Genomic DNA, 13,070 nt, shown 5'->3' with positions numbered 1-13,070 from the left:
AGTGTTCCAATCTTATATATAATTTTGAATTATGAATTAAGAAGGTTATCTGTAGTATGAAGCTTACTAAATAAGGTTTGTATTTTTCAACTTCTGTGCTACAGCCTCTATTAAAATTTACTGAACTACAGCAATATAATCAGCTGCAGTGCTGGACGTTCATCTTTAGTTATTTTTCAATTTTTTTGTTTCTACTAGGTTGCTTTAATCTCAGATTGTTTTAGAATTCTCCTTTTATAGTCTGAGATGTCTCTTAATATTTTACATCCAGCTTCATAGTATTATGTAGTTTTGGATGTCAAAATCTGGTGAACAATACACATTGTTACACATTGGTATTTCTTTCCCACATAGAATAAAATAGATCAAAAGAAGTCAAATTCAGTTTATTCTCTTATCTGTTTCAAGAGTTCCGAATAAACCATCACGGAGATAAGTATTTAACATTTGGGAAAGATTAAATCACAAATCCTGATAAAAACTTCTATCCTCTTTCACCAAACAGCTATGACAATTCCCTCAGCAGGGATTTGCTTTGTGATCTGGGTGAGTTGTACGTAGAGACAAAAGCTGTTCTGGGGCAGGGTAAATCCTTGCGGTGAAATCAATACAATTGGAAATGTCACTGCAGACTCGGTCTTACAGTCCAACTATTGATTGAAATCAAAAGGTGAAGAATAAAACAAGACAATCCTACCACTATATGTCTTGGCAAATTCATCATCCAAATACTTTGCAGCAACTCCTCTTTGATGATAGAACTGAGACAGAGGATGGGTCTGTGTTCTAGTAACTCCCCTTTACTTGCACTGTTCCACTCATACCTTTGTTTCCTTCTTGCTTGTTACCTCTGTAGTGGCTGCCTCAAACAGTATGCTAAAACTTCCCCATAAGTTGATCAACATAGCCCACTGTATGTATACACCCCACTGTAGGAGAACAGTAGCACACTAACATGTCCTTTACATCCCATAAGCAAGCTGTGGATGAATTCTCTGTTGCAATTGAAAGATTCTATGCTTCATGAATGGGTGCCTAATAAAATAGCAAAAACAGCTATATGGTTTGCTTTCAACTAGTACCATTCAATCAGTACCACCCATTCACTCCCATTTTATACTTTCTATTATTCCACTGAGATCATAGAAAATCAGTCTGTTTGGGTCTGATTCCTACAACCACCAGAATGGATTTGGATACCATATCTCCCTTGCGTATTAGTGTCTGGAAAACTATTTTGGTTTATGCTCATCTCTAAGTGAAGGAGGAGCCCAGCAGTTAGGTACCACCAAAACGGAGCAATCTGAGTTATTAATGTTTGTAAAATGAAAAATTACCAAACATTTAACACGTTGGTTCCTGAGCCTTAAGCAGTATTATTTATGTTCTGATTCAATGTCATCATACAAAACATTATTTTGCAGGAGAAGTAAATTCAGTACTTCTTAGTTAAAGGTTTCTTACTAAATGCTCTAATTCTTTAAAAATCTCTTCCATTCCTGTGCATCTTTATGGGCAATTATTATGCCCGTGCTTTCTACCGTCTCTCTGGATTTTACACACATTGTAGCTGGGTACATAAATTCTGTCATTTACTTTGAAAATTGTGTTACATACCATTGTTTAATATGTCATCATTCTGTTAGAATGTAAGATTCTCGGATCAACCATCATCTTACATTAGCAGATTGAAGTAGAGATTGGCTACTGGAGACATTTCTGTTATGGAAGAAAAACCACTGTGTTCCATTAAACTTAGAAAACTTCAGATGAAAATCATGTAGAAATTCAGAACAATGCTATCTGCTGGCCTTTTCAGAGTCTGAAGAATCAAATGGGTTCAGAGCAACTGGAATTTAAATGTACGGCAGTTGCTCACCTTAATAGCTAGAGGGTAAATTTGATACATCTGTATAAACTAAGGACATTCCTCCCCAAAAGTTTGGTTTGTAAACAGCAAATCACCATGTCGAAGAAGCCAGGAAAACATCAGACGTAACTTTCTGGGTTCACCTACACTACTGCATGTGTACATGAGCAAACAAAGAGAACTGCTTCTTTCTTATTACCTTCACTTCTTTCTCCTCCACTTCTGAGCTCCATAGTGATAGATACTTCAAAAAATGCAAAAGAATTTAGAATTCAAGGTCATCTTCATTACCATTTCCTGCTAAAATCCCTCTTTCTTCATCTCCTGTGAATTTATACAATTGCCAATAAAAATTATGCAGTACAAAGAAATGCTATCTGACATGCAACTGATTTCTCTAAATAGTGTTTTAAAATAGCAGGCGGACCAACAAAAGTAATGCCTCAAAATACACACATACGGCTAGTTACTGATTTACTTTAAGATTAAGCATAGATAATTTCATCTCCCACAGAGAATTTCTATTAATGCAGTGGTACTAGCTTTGCTGGAAGGGAAAAAATATACAGTATCTGTTATGGACTAGCTTGGATAACTTCCAGTACTGTGCCAGACTCCTTTGTCTTTTCTCCCTTTAATGAAACACTCGTTCTGCTAAGAAGACAAAAGGAAACCAACGTCTGCTCTACTGAAGAGAAATGGAGAAAACAAAAGAAAGGAAGGGGGGGGAAGAGAGAGGGGGGGGAAGAGAGGGGGGGGGAAGAGAGGGGGGGGGAAGAGAGGGGGGGGAAGAGGGAGGGGGGGAAGAGGGGGGGGGAAGAGAGGGGGGGGAAGAGAGAGGGGGGGGAAGAGAGAGGGGGGGAAGAGAGAGGGGGGGAAGAGAGAGGGGGGGAAGAGAGAGGGGGGAAGAGAGAGGGGGGGAAGAGAGAGGGGGGAAGAGAGAGGGGGGGAAGAGAGAGGGGGGGAAGAGAGAGGGGGGGAAGAGAGAGGGGGGGAAGAGAGAGGGGGGGAAGAGAGAGGGGGGGAAGAGAGAGGGGGGGAAGAGAGAGGGGGGGAAGAGAGAGGGGGGGAAGAGAGAGGGGGGGAAGAGAGAGGGGGGGAAGAGAGAGGGGGGGAAGAGAGAGGGGGGGAAGAGAGAGGGGGGGAAGAGAGAGGGGGGGAAGAGAGAGGGGGGGAAGAGAGAGGGGGGGAAGAGAGAGGGGGGGAAGAGAGAGGGGGGGAAGAGAGAGGGGGGGAAGAGAGAGGGGGGAAGAGAGAGGGGGGGAAGAGAGAGGGGGGGAAGAGAGAGGGGGGGAAGAGAGAGGGGGGGAAGAGAGAGGGGGGGAAGAGAGAGGGGGGGAAGAGAGAGGGGGGGAAGAGAGAGGGGGGGAAGAGAGAGGGGGGGAAGAGAGAGGGGGGGAAGAGAGAGGGGGGGAAGAGAGAGGGGGGGAAGAGAGAGGGGGGGAAGAGAGAGGGGGGGAAGAGAGAGGGGGGGAAGAGAGAGGGGGGGAAGAGAGAGGGGGGGAAGAGAGAGGGGGGGAAGAGAGAGGGGGGGAAGAGAGAGGGGGGGAAGAGAGAGGGGGGGAAGAGAGAGGGGGGGAAGAGAGAGGGGGGGAAGAGAGAGGGGGGGAAGAGAGAGGGGGGGAAGAGAGAGGGGGGGAAGAGAGAGGGGGGGAAGAGAGAGGGGGGAAGAGAGAGGGGGGAAGAGGGGGGGGGAAGAGAGGGGGGGGAAGAGAGGGGGGGGAAGAGAGGGGGGGGAAGAGAGGGGGGGGAAGAGAGGGGGGGGAAGAGAGGGGGGGGAAGAGAGGGGGGGAAGAGAGGGGGGGAAGAGAGAGGGGGGAAGAGAGAGGGGGAAGAGAGAGGGGGGAAGAGAGAGGGGGGAAGAGAGAGGGGGGAAGAGAGGGGGGGAAGAGAGGGGGGGAAGAGAGGGGGGGGAAGAGAGAGGGGGGAAGAGAGAGGGGGGAAGAGAGAGGGGGGAAGAGAGAGGGGGGAAGAGAGAGGGGGGAAGAGAGAGGGGGGAAGAGAGAGGGGGGAAGAGAGAGGGGGGAAGAGAGAGGGGGGAAGAGAGAGGGGGGAAGAGAGAGGGGGGAAGAGAGAGGGGGGAAGAGAGAGGGGGGAAGAGAGAGGGGGGAAGAGAGAGGGGGGAAGAGAGAGGGGGGAAGAGAGAGGGGGGAAGAGAGAGGGGGGAAGAGAGAGGGGGGAAGAGAGAGGGGGGAAGAGAGAGGGGGGAAGAGAGAGGGGGGAAGAGAGAGGGGGGAAGAGAGAGGGGGGAAGAGAGAGGGGGGAAGAGAGAGGGGGGAAGAGAGAGGGGGGAAGAGAGAGGGGGGAAGAGAGAGGGGGGAAGAGAGAGGGGGGAAGAGAGAGGGGGGAAGAGAGAGGGGGGAAGAGAGAGGGGGGAAGAGAGAGGGGGGAAGAGAGAGGGGGGAAGAGAGAGGGGGGAAGAGAGAGGGGGGAAGAGAGAGGGGGGAAGAGAGAGGGGGGAAGAGAGAGGGGGGAAGAGAGAGGGGGGAAGAGAGAGGGGGGAAGAGAGAGGGGGGAAGAGAGAGGGGGGAAGAGAGAGGGGGGAAGAGAGAGGGGGGAAGAGAGAGGGGGGAAGAGAGAGGGGGGAAGAGAGAGGGGGGAAGAGAGAGGGGGGAAGAGAGAGGGGGGAAGAGAGAGGGGGGAAGAGAGAGGGGGGAAGAGAGAGGGGGGAAGAGAGAGGGGGGAAGAGAGAGGGGGGAAGAGAGAGGGGGGAAGAGAGAGGGGGGAAGAGAGAGGGGGGAAGAGAGAGGGGGGAAGAGAGAGGGGGGAAGAGAGAGGGGGGAAGAGAGAGGGGGGAAGAGAGAGGGGGGAAGAGAGAGGGGGGAAGAGAGAGGGGGGAAGAGAGAGGGGGGAAGAGAGAGGGGGGAAGAGAGAGGGGGGAAGAGAGAGGGGGGAAGAGAGAGGGGGGAAGAGAGAGGGGGGAAGAGAGAGGGGGGAAGAGAGAGGGGGGAAGAGAGAGGGGGGAAGAGAGAGGGGGGAAGAGAGAGGGGGGAAGAGAGAGGGGGGAAGAGAGAGGGGGGAAGAGAGAGGGGGGAAGAGAGAGGGGGGAAGAGAGAGGGGGGAAGAGAGAGGGGGGAAGAGAGAGGGGGGAAGAGAGAGGGGGGAAGAGAGAGGGGGGAAGAGAGAGGGGGGAAGTGGGGGGAAGTGGGGGGAAGTGGGGGGAAGTGGGGGGAAGTGGGGGGAAGTGGGGGGTGAGGAAGAGCAAAGTATACAAGTTCTAGGAAAAGAGGTGGAGAAGAGTAACAATTTATCACCTCAGTTTATCACTTGAAGTTAAAAAAAAAAGTTTCTGAATTAATGGACATGGATGTTGCACGAATGTAAGACACGTAGGCCAGATCCTCAGCACATGTAAACTGCTGTAGTTCCACTGAATATCAAATATTAATAACTTACAGAATGTGAGTAAGACCAATCTTCACTCTGAATATAAAGGATAAAAAGTGATACATTACACAATGCCCTTAACTTCAGTAAAATTCTAGCAGTTTAGATCAGTTGAAGATGCATGTGTATTCTGAAACCATAACGCCTTACACCAGCTTCAGAATTTTATCAATTTAGAATATTTAGGTAATTTTAAGAAACTATCAGAATAAATATCTGTTCAAAGTGTGCCACTGAAACTGCCAGTTCTCTTTAAAATCTTTTGAAAGTCATTAGTGAGGAGTGTGTGGGGGACAGGATGGGAGCAGAGTTACATTCAACTACATTCAAGTGTCTCTTCATATTGAGAGTAGCATTTATATTGGTAAAAAACAGTAAAATCATTAAAAATAATAAACAGTCAAAAATCATTTATAATACCATAACACTTAGAGACTCAAATTAAGAATGCAGATTCCATTTTATAGAGAAATACAGATTCCAAGCAGAGGACTAAGCAGACAACATACATAAAAAGAAAATACAATGAGAGGTTCTTATCTGTCTCCAAAAATATGCTAGTTCCCAGTAGACACATGTAGCTGTATATTCAGGACTTCACCTGTGTCTATTCAAATATAATTACTGATAGAACATGAGAACTATTACTTCAAAAGCAAATATTTTACATTACCTATTTAAATAATATAAATATCTAGGAAGAATTTAACAGACTTCAGTGAGTTAAGGACTTCTCCCAATACATTTTAATAAACTAAGTTTGCAGTACACTTGACAACAACTGCTGTCTCGAGAATTTATATCAAATACACCTGACAATGTAATAAACTTTCCTTTTAAGATACGAAAATGCAGCTAAAACAATCTACAACTTCTGGATCACCACGGCTCACAAGTGTTTCACAAGATTAGAAATAATTCTTCTCTTACCAGTGTGGTCTGTTATTTTGGCAGCGCTGAGGTGTGTACGTGAAAGGAGGCTTTGGCTTCAGTTGCACATTCCTTAATCCTATAAAAGTCATTCATTTTTAAAGATCACAGATCAGTTGTTATATAACCTCCCGAGCCTCAACTTGGCATTCAATGATGACAAACTAAACAAAAGGAGGAAGAAGAAAAATAATGTTTAATTGTACATTAAAAATTGTGTTTTGATGCCAAGAGGTGCACTGACTATTTGCATTATCATGCTCTAAAGTACATTCTAAAATGTGATATATCTTTACCCCCTGATGCATCTTCACTAGCAATACTCAGTTTGAGTTCCTTCTCCTGTTTTATACAGAGTCTTAAAACATATTTTGTGGTAGGTAACGTTCCATTCTGCACACCAAGCATCCTAAGAAGCAGAAGAAACTTGCTACTTGTAAGTATTCTCATTATCAAAATAAGAAAGTCTTATATGAAAGTCTTGCACATTTTCCTCAAGGAGGAACCCCCCACAGAAATACTAAAAAAATCACCGCAGATAATTCATATTTACCTTTTCTACAACTTATTTGAGATCTTGACCATTTATCTATTTAAAGTCTCCATAGTCCTAACAGACAGCAAATCTCTCTGAGAAAAAATTATCAAGAATTCCTGTTCTTTTTGTCTTACTGTGCTGGTGTCTGCACTGTAGTAGGGAATGGGATAGTAGTCTAGATGTGTTTTATACATAACATATTTGGAAATTAGATTTCTAAACCGAGAGTTTGAGAAAAAGTGAATCCTAGTTTTCTAAAAGACATATTTTGTATAACTCTCATTTTGTGTATGTCGTTGTTCTGAATTAGCTAAATCAGAAAAGAATTACTGTTAAAACTTGCTTTAGTGAACTGAAAGCACAAGACTCATTCTTCATAGTTAGATCTGCCATTACATCAATAGCAAACTTAGCTCATTATTCTGGTGCCTAAAAAGAATCCATGAATGGCCAGTTAACAAGGTCCCCTGGCACAAAGATTTCATACTCCAGGATTTCTGTTCATTGCAAAGCATATTTCAAAGGGCAAACTAGGAGATAAAACTTAGAAAGTCCACTGCAGGATAAAGTCTTTCAGATTACAAGGTTTGATTTTCTCTTTCAGTTAAGACATAGCAGTTGATCATATAGTATCCTTTATCAAATACATATCTTAGCTCTGGCTAATAATAAAGAAGTTGGCAGCTGAGTATTTACACATGAACAAAGCAGCACAATACCTATGATATTTAGAAACTCATGTTTACAATACTTGCAGATAAATCATTTTTCTTTTTTTCATGGCAAGGGGCCTTATCTTAGACTTAAAAAGGTGGCATTTAATAATGCTCAGAATTAAGATCTCATGAAAACTAGTTGTAAAACAACAGATACTATCATTCAGCTGCATTGCAGGGGACTAACAAGGTCAAGATTTCTGGGTTCTACTGCCAAGGTCTGTGATCCTTCATATCACTTTAACCAGGTTTCTATTTTGCCATGTGTAGAATAACAAAACTGTCTTTACAGGCAGATTCAGAGATTAACAGCTTAAACACAGAGATAAATTATTAGAAAACATGGGGTAAGATCTTACTAGTTATCATTTCAGCTGACCCACAGTAATCATCCATGAATGCACTAAGCAGGTGGTAAAATGTTAGGTAATTCAGTTATTTATTCGTTTAGTTCATTAGAATAAGGCCTGAAAGAGCTATTGTTACAACTGACTCCTGTGTAATGCAGCTGCATCAAATCTTGGATTTCACAGCGAACTGGTGCATCTCTTCTATGTAAAATTTTGGCTTTAACTTCAAGGAATAGAAGGTCTGAGATTCTTGAGTGAAGACTGAGGAAAATCGCCAAATATTGCCGCTATTTTTAACTGCCAATACTATTCTAACATTCTAACAACAAAACCATTGTATTGTAAAAAGTGATAAAGTTCATCTCATACAAGACAGAGCAAAGAAAAAAAACACGTATCTGATGTATTCTGAAAGTAAAAATATCAAGATATTAGAAGCTATAGAGTGCTGTAGAAATGCCTTGAAAGACATATCAAGTGCAACATCTGCATTTGCAAAGCTGCTTTCTATCATACACAAACTTCTGAAGGAAAACTCCCCTTATCAAGTTTTGAGCTAGATTTAAGGTTCTTTATGCGCTTTACTTCGAACTTAGTATGACAAGTTTCATTATTCACTTCAACAAGGGAGATCTAACGTAAAGTCCAATATGATCTTAATTCAGAGATATGAATTGACTCTAGCCCTCCCCTTTACAGATATCATCAATCTCTGCTCCATGTGCAAAGGCACTGGACTTAACTGTGGAAGAGGATTCCTACCTTATTCTTAAAATGATAGCTTTATCATACAGTGAATATATGGACATCCATGCATGTGACCAGATAAATAGATCAGCATAGTTTTTTTCCTTATCAAAATGTTATCTGTAGTTTGCAATCATTATATAAATTTGCACAGAAACCAGTAAGCTTTTAAAGCTGATATATTTTTGAAAACTGTTGTTGTTTGAAGCTGGTAGATTTGCTATCAGAAATGATTTGCATTAAAACACCCTATATATTAATTTTTAACATTTCCCCCAAGCAGTTTTTCCCTTTAAGTTTTCATTTAGATTCTGGTATTACTGTGATGTGCTTTGCAAAACCCTCACATTGAAAAATACTAATGATGCTATTTTCCTCCTTGTTTTAAGTATTTTTGTTAGTTTGATTTACTTTTCACTTCAGAACTCAGTTCTCTTCTTCCTTGGCTTACTATCCTGTGTCCTACAATTCCATCTCGGCACCGTCAGCCACTGGATCAGTACACACTGCATTTCTAACATTGTTGCAAAATACAAATAATTTCCTGCTAGTAAACTGAGCTCTTATTTTCCACTATTACTCATCTTTATTTCTGAACTTTACAAGCAGGACTTTTATGGAATAATTAATTCAGCTTTTAAATTTCTTGACATGTGACAGACAGAAACCATTTTCAGGAGAGAAGAGCGTTATCTGGCTGACCACATGCAACAGAGATACTTAATGAACAAGAATTTTTTTATGCATGCAACAGTCTCAACATGTTATCAGAGAGGTGATTACAGGTGTCACAAAAATTAATTTATGTTCGTTATCACCCATTACTAACCCAGCTGGCTGACCAGTTTGTAGAGAATCATTATTTGATCAAACTGTGGCAAGAATTTCCAGTTATTTGACCAAAGTTCTTAAAAACAAATAAACCCCCCACACTCACATGTTGATGAAGAACAGAACTGATTAAAATTTTCCATTTATACCTTATAAATATCTACAGAGAATACCTCTTTGTCTTCTGAATTGTTAATATACAGAAGACAATCATGACATGGTTCTCTGTGAGTACTATTCTCTTGGCTGTTAGAGGCCTATAATTTTCAAAACTGAAGCCCCATTCCTGCATTAAAAAAAAACACACAAGTATAAATGGGATCCAAAGGCTGAATCCAGCTTCCACTGCATTGAATGGGAAAACTTCCGCTGATTTCAATGTACCTTGGATAAGAGCCCTGACTGTGGGTTTTGTTCCTCTTTACTTGTCAGTTACTTTCAAAGACTATTTTTTAATAGTCTTGGTTTTGATTTTATCTGGCAAAATTCTCAAGAGTTTGAAGGCAGATGGGAGAGTCTGGCCCAAGAACAGGGGCACAGTCATTTCATGGACCATAAGCTCAAACTGGCCTGAAGGACATAACAGAAAGCTGTAAATTAAATATTTCAAATGTGGAAAAAAGCAAGCAAAAAACTCCCCAACGAAACGGCCTCAGTACATAAACAGAGGAAAGTGACAGGAGAAAAAAAAATTATAAGCCATCACATGTATTAATTCTCAAGTATTAAAAAAGCTATACAATTCCTGTGCCAAACTTTATTGTTTTATATTTTGCTAAATCACAAAGAGAAAACAACTGTGTAAGCATTAAGCAGACAGTATGACAATTTTTGCTACCACCTAGGAGTACCATTTATTAGCATACAATCTCCCAAAACAATAAACAGTTAAAACAGCAAAGACACCTCAAATGTAATTTAAACAATGATTTACGATAACACAGCATTACAATAATAGCTAGTGTATCTGCAGAATCCTCTCTAAAACTATTGGTAATAAACAGTTGGCCAAGTCCCAAAAGGTTTTTTTTGTGTACTGTAAAGAGCCATACCTGGAAAGTCTGGAAGTGAAAGTAGATGTTACAGAATGGAAATAATTTAAAAGGAATACTGCTTTTTCTCCACAGAATTAGATTGAAAAACATGAAATGGTGAAGCATTTCGGAAAGAAATATTTCTTAGATACTACATACACTGCATAGACTGTAGGAAAAAATAATTTACTAATTTATAAATTGATCAATCTCTGACTCTGTAGTCTCTTCACATGCAAATCTTTAATGAGACTCATACCTGGACTTAAGGCTGCAGCTTTTGATGCTAGTTCTGAATTAAGACCACCAAAGGCATTTCATATAGGAAGCTATGAAACCATGGGATGCTAAGTAAAAAATCTGAAGATGGCTTGTTTTAAATGTCACTACTTATATTTTGGTCCAAAGGCTCATTGTGAACTAGTTTTTAAATCCTGTATCTGTAAAATACAGTTAGGATCTCCAAGTAAAAACCCAACCTCTCTCTCCAGTCTGTATTACATGTTCCTTCCTTTACTCTGTACATGAAAAAGGCATCAAAGTATTTACTATGCATCTTATGGAAAACATCTGTTAGCTGGTCTACTTCTGCTCTACTACATTATTCAGATTACAGTCTTGTTTTTAAACATCTGCATGGCATGTACAGCATAGACCTTCAGCTACAATGTATTTGGTATATTCAAGAGAGAGAAAGAAGTCCAAATTGTCTGCTTTTTCATTTTACTCCCAGTATTTTTAAAAGGTAACATAGGAATCTGAATTTTAAATGTAGTGGAATACAAAGAAAGCTATTGCTGGACTTTTTAAGGACTCATGGACTCAACAACTATTTTAGAAAGTGGTAATTCCATATCGCATGAAGTCATTCATTTAGGATCACAAATTTGGTGTGCCTGCATTTAGGAGTATCTAAGGGTGACAATATTGCTACCTCAAGTATTATCTTTACTTCAAGCTGAGAGCACAGACCAACAACATTAGAGGGCCTCAGATGAGATGCTACCATCTCCCTGTGTATCTCAACCTGCCTAGCTCCAGAATCATTAAATTATCAGCTATAATATTTTGACAAGGCTGTATATGGATTATCAGTATTTAAAATTACAGTACTGGACTTACGCAAGCTCAGTTAACATCAGTTTAAGTGTACTGTGGACCGTTATCTGCCTTAGTTAAAAAAAAAAAATTATAGATAGAGAAAGAAAACATCACTGAAAGCAGAAGAAAAATACTGATAGAAGTTGAGAATACTGAGTAACTAGTAAAAAAAGAGTAAATCTGGCACATCATAGACTAAAATCTACCGATTGTTAGCAACCATCCTCACCTAGTGCTTTCATTTTCCTCTCCCCTTACCTAGCATAGCTCATTTCTCCATGTTTTTTTCCTAGCTCAAGTCCCTCAGGATCCAGCAGAACACAACAGAATACTGCTTCTCTCTCTTTAGCAACCGTACAATAAACCATGGCACTTATCAGAAAACTCCACTTCGACCTTCAGGGTAAATGCCTCCGTTTTAGGAAGGCAGGATTCTGCTCTGAAGGTCGTGTTGCTACACTCCTCTCTCACACACTATAGAGTGCAAAGGGACCTTCAAACCGGCTGAAATGTAATGCCATGGTGGTGTTAAGTGGCCATTCTGTGATTTTGAAAGTAGGCTGAGCTGATTCTAAAACTTGAAAGCAAACTTCACTCTTTACCTTGCCTAGGCCTCTTCATTTTTTCTTCCTTCCTCTTCTTTTATTTTATTTCATATTATGTGACTTATTTAAACATTGTGGGTAACTCTTTACATGAAAAGTGTCATAAAAATGAAACACTGTACTATATAACTGGGATTAATAACAGTAATACAATCAGTATATGCTTTTAAGGCAGTCACCAAGGTACTATCTAAATGGAGGGTGACTGCATCTACCACTTTGGTTGTTACAATTTGGTTTAAATAAGAAGCATCACAAACAAAAGACTTACAGGGTCTAACCCCTTTTTTTGCCTGCAAAATGCCTTGAGAGTTTCAAAGAAACGGGACCCATTATAAAAGTGAATATGAAAAAACATTTTGTTGCCTTAGAAACAGTCCTACTCTCCTTACCCTTCCCTTTGTGGTGACACATTAGCATTCTGTATGTTTTGGCACCAAGAAATATATTAAAACTGGCTTCCTCTACACACTCCCACCCCCTGCTTTTGCACTGACACAGAATATCTAGGCACTGTGAAACTTTACTTCTATAGGAATGGTAACATTGTAAAAAAGGAACAAAAAGCCAGAACCAAGCTTGTAAAACATTCAGTTTTATTCCATATAAAGCGATTCATCCGGAAAGTTCTCTACCATGGGCAACTCCAGGGCTGTCTTCTGGCTGCAGATGCAAGAGGCTACCATGGCTGGCAATGGAAGTTGCATGCCTGTCATATCAAAAGCTAGTGCACTACTCCAAATATATTCTGATAAACTAAAACAAGATCCATAGAAATTATAGACATGGAATTTATTCTACCCAGCTAAATCTGCTCCAAAGGGTAGGAGGTTTATAATATAAATTTAACTGTGGATTAATAAGTAGACAAATCTTAAAAACAGAACAGTATGACAACTATACTCAGAAGGTAACAGCATAATGCAGTTTATTTAAACTGGTGAGCAAACCACGAGTCACT

At 41.1% G+C, this 13,070-nt stretch overlaps 1 protein-coding gene across 35 annotated transcripts in view; it reads right to left on the bottom strand.

Moving 5' to 3' along the window:
* Positions 1–13,070, bottom strand: part of MORN1 (MORN repeat containing 1) — a 220,845-nt gene that overhangs the window by 143,209 nt on the left and 64,566 nt on the right. For 29 of the 35 annotated variants that reach the window (XR_010392799.1, XR_010392793.1, XR_010392796.1 and 26 more), the window contains 2 exons: positions 6,188–6,351; positions 2,070–2,194 (listed from right to left, as the gene is read on the bottom strand). The gene's annotated coding sequence lies outside the window, so the exon portion shown is untranslated. Of the gene's footprint in view, positions 1–1,617; positions 1,720–2,069; positions 2,195–5,124; positions 5,294–6,187; positions 6,352–13,070 lie in introns of all 35 variants that reach the window. The other 6 variants (XR_010392790.1, XR_010392798.1, XR_010392797.1 and 3 more) reach the window with 4 other exon arrangements.

The sequence above is a fragment of the Dromaius novaehollandiae genome, chromosome 24, assembly GCF_036370855.1.
Source record: "Dromaius novaehollandiae isolate bDroNov1 chromosome 24, bDroNov1.hap1, whole genome shotgun sequence".
In the NCBI taxonomy this organism is placed as follows: Eukaryota; Metazoa; Chordata; class Aves; order Casuariiformes; family Dromaiidae; genus Dromaius; species Dromaius novaehollandiae.
The sequence above is the reverse complement of the archived record's forward strand: the minus strand, read 5'-3'. Positions and strand labels throughout refer to the sequence as shown.